This window comes from Schistocerca nitens, chromosome 9, assembly GCF_023898315.1.
Source record: "Schistocerca nitens isolate TAMUIC-IGC-003100 chromosome 9, iqSchNite1.1, whole genome shotgun sequence".
Lineage (NCBI taxonomy): Eukaryota > Metazoa > Arthropoda > Insecta > Orthoptera > Acrididae > Schistocerca > Schistocerca nitens.
Window position 1 is genome coordinate 486,292,616 of NC_064622.1, and position 3,931 is coordinate 486,296,546.

A 3,931-nucleotide genomic window follows, 5' to 3' on the forward strand; every position below is an offset into this window, starting at 1 on the left:
ATTTGCTCAATTTCATGTTTAAATGAGGTACATATTCAGACTAAACGAAAAAATTACGTAAAAATAGTGAACGAAACAAGACTCGAAACAGAAATTCTCTGCCTTGAGTCTCTCAGACTTTTTCCATCTTTATGTGTTTTGCTCTTGGTGGAAATGCTAGTAGAAAGTGCATCTCTGTTTAGAAATTTGCATCAGCCAAGAACCGAAGCAAGAACCAGTATGATTCAGGCGAGTTTTCTAGTAGAGTCACTCTGACCATCAAGAAAAGAACTTACCTTAAGGTATTAAAGACGTTCGGAGAACTTCACAGTCTATTTTCTCGATAGCTTTTGAGAGTTGCGTCGAACTGCTAATTGCACTCCGTCGTCATGCCACGGGTGTACTACTGGGACCATCCGACCGCAGTGGAGGATGCGGATAGGAGGGGCGTGGGGCCAGCGCACTGCTCCCCCTGTTGTTATAATGGTATTCTTGACCGAAGCCGCTACTATTCGGTCGAGTAGCTCCTCAATTGGCATCACGAGGCTCAGTGCAACAGCGCATGGTTGCCTGGATGGTCACCCATCCAAGTGCCGACCACGCCCGACAGCGCTTAACTCTGGTGGTCTCACGGGAACCGGTGTATCCACTGCGGCAAGACCGTTGCCGTTGAACTGCTAAGACTAACTGAAATTTGGGTTCTGAACTTCACGTATCAATAATATCAAAAATTGCAAAAGTGTAATTGCCGTGTAGTCTCCGGGTTTCTCCCTCTTAACAGTGTAACCACTACGCCCTTATACTTTCACTTCGATTTGTAAACCTCCTACATGTTTACTGACGGAAAAAAATCGGAACATCAAAAATTTCGGGAATACATTCGTCTAGGTAACATGTAAGCCATTGCAGATGTGAAATGGTGGTGTGGATTTCAGTTTGTGCGATAGAGTTCCATGACTGTTGCACTTGGTCACCACAGGGAAGGTTAGTGCTGTTTGTGGGTGACGCTGGAGTTGTCGCCCGGTGATGACCGATATGTGGTCAACTGGAGACCGATCTGGTGATCGAGGAGGCCAAGGCAGCATGTCGACACTCTGTAGACTGTAGGGCATGTTGGGTTACAACAGCAGCATTTGGGCGAGTGTTATCCTGCTGGAAAACATCACCTGGGATGATGCTCATGAATGGCAGCACAACAGGTCGAATCACCAGATTAACGTACTGTTTTGCAGTCAGGGTGAGTGTGGTAACCACTTCCATACGAAATCGCACCCCAGACCATAACTCCAGTGCAGGTCCATGTGTCTAATAGGCAGACAGGATGTCTGAAGTAACCTATTTGTAACTGTTCGTTGTGTCACTGTAATGGCAACTGCTGCTCAGATTTGCTGCTGCAGTTGCAATACGATTCGCCAGAGCCAGACGCCGAACACGATGGTCTTCCCTCTGTGTAGTGCCACGTGGCTGTCCGGAGCTCGGTGTTCTTGCGTCCTTACTTTCCCGTGACCACCGATACAAGCAGTCATGTACAGTGGCTACGTTGCCGCCAAGTCTTTCTGCAGTATCGCAAAACGAACATCCAGCTTCCCGTACCCTATTACTCGACCTCCTTGAAACTTAATGTAGTTTTGGTAATGGAGTACTTCTCGCCGTAAAGGCGTTCTTGACTAACAACTCTTCACGTCCAATCTCAAAGGTAACTAATGCTCATGACATATACAGCCTCTATTTAAAGAAATCTAATTTCCATCCTCGTTGTGGCACTACTATTGCCACTATTACACTACTGGCCATTAAAATTGCTACACCAAGAAAAATGCAGATGATAAAAAGGTATTCATTGGACAAATATATTATACTAGAACTGACATATGATTACATTTTCACGCAATTTGGGTGCATAGATCCTGAGAAATCAGTACCCAGAACAACCTGCCCGCATCTCGTGGTCGTGCGGTAGCGTTCTCGCTTCCCACGCCCGGGTTCCCGGGTTCGATTCCCGGCGGGGTCAGGGATTTTCTCTGCCTCGTGATGGCTGGGTGTTGTGTGCTGTCCTTAGGTTAGTTAGGTTTAAGTAGTTCTAAGTTCTAGGGGACTTATGACCACAGCAGTTGAGTCCCATAGTGCTCAGAGCCATTTGAACCATTTGAACAACCACCTCTGCCCGTAATAACGGTCTTGATACGCCTGGGCATTGAGTCAAACAGAGCTTGGATGGCGTGTACAGGTACAGCTGCCCATGCAGCTTCTACACGATACCACAGTTCATCAAGAGTAGTGACTGGCGTATTGTGACGAGCCAGTTGCTCGGCCACCATTGATCAGACGTTTTCAATTGGTGAGAGATCTGGAGAATGTGCTGGCCAGGGCAGCAGTAGAACATTTTCTCTATCCAGAAACGCCCGTACAGGACCTTCAACATGCGGTCGTGCATTATCTCGCTGAAATGTATAGGGTTTCGCAGGGATCGAATGAAGGGTAGAGCCACAGGTCGTAACACATCTGAAATGTAACGTCCACTGTTCAAAGTGTCGTCAGTGCGAACAAGAGGTGACCGAGACGTGTAACCAATGGCACCCGATACCATAACGCTCGGTGATACGCCAGTATGGCGATGACGAATACACGCTTCCAATGCGCGTTCACCGCGATGTCGCCAAACACGGATGCGACCATCATGATGCTGTAAACGGAACCTCGATTCATCCGAAAGAATGACGTTTTGCCATTCGTGCACCCTGGTTCGTCGTTGAGTACACCATCGCCGGCGCTCCTGTCTATGACGCAGCGTCAAGGGTAACCGCAGCCATGGTCTCCGAGCTGATAGTCCGTGCAGGTGCAAACGTCGTCGAGATGTTCGTGCAGGTGGTTGTTGTTTTGCAAACGTCCCCATCTGTTGACTCAGGGATCGAAACGTGGCTGCACGATCCGTTACAGCCATGCGGATAGGATGCCTGTCATCTCGACTGCTAGTGATACGAGGCCGTTGGGATCCAGCACGGCGTTCCGTATTACCCTCCTGAACCCACCGATTCCATATTCTGCTAACAGTCATTGGATCTCGACCAACGATAAACCGCAATCGCTATAGGCTACAATCTGACCTTTACCAAAATCGGAAACGTGATGGTACGTATATCTACTCCTTACACGAGGCATCACAACAACGTTTCACCAGGTAACGCCGGGCAACTGCTGTTTGTGTATGAGGAATCGGTTAGAAACTTTCCTGATGTCAGCACGTTGTAGGTGTCGCCACCGGCGCCAACCTTGTGTGAATGCTCTGAAAAGCTAATCATTGCATATCACAGCGTCTTCTTCTTGTCGGTTAAATTTCGCTTCTGTAGCACGTCATCTTCGTGGTGTAACAATTTTAATGGCCAGTACCGGTAGTGTATATGACTGGTGCGATATTTGAACACACACCATCTTTGAGTTGTAGAAAGACGCGCGCCAACTTTTGTGTGTGTCGCACAATTCCTTCTTGGTGTTATGACTTTTTTCCGTTATTCTATGTGCCATCAGTGTATGTGCCGTTTAGGTTGAAATCAACAGTCGATATCGCAATAATATTTTTCTGTTTACCTGTTTCGGCTTATTTTAAAGCCATCTTCGGAATTTGTTCGGCTCCCTCAGTGTATGATCGTGGTATCACGAGAAAACCGAGGAGCCGCCAGCACCAGCCATAGGAAGCCAAAACATTCTGAAGATGGCTTTATCATAAGCCGAAACCAGTAAATAAAGAAATACAATTGCGATGTTGACTGTTGATTTTAACCTAAATGTAGACCAGATCGCTGCACTCCATAGAGAATGTTGTCTAAATTTAAGTGCTGTTTGTCGTTTCCAGCCGTCAGGGTAAACTTTTCCGCAATTTTATCGGGCGTTACTGGCGAACGTTTCCTCTTTCCATCGTTTCGTTTCTGACGAAGACGTTTCGTAACTGCGCCAC

The 3,931-nt window shown here is 47.2% G+C and overlaps 1 pseudogene; it reads right to left on the reverse strand.

Annotated features, from left to right (window-relative positions):
- Positions 1-529: 529 nt before the first annotated feature.
- Positions 530-647, reverse strand: LOC126204855 (5S ribosomal RNA; annotated as a pseudogene).
- Between the last annotated feature and the right edge of the window lie 3,284 nt (positions 648-3,931).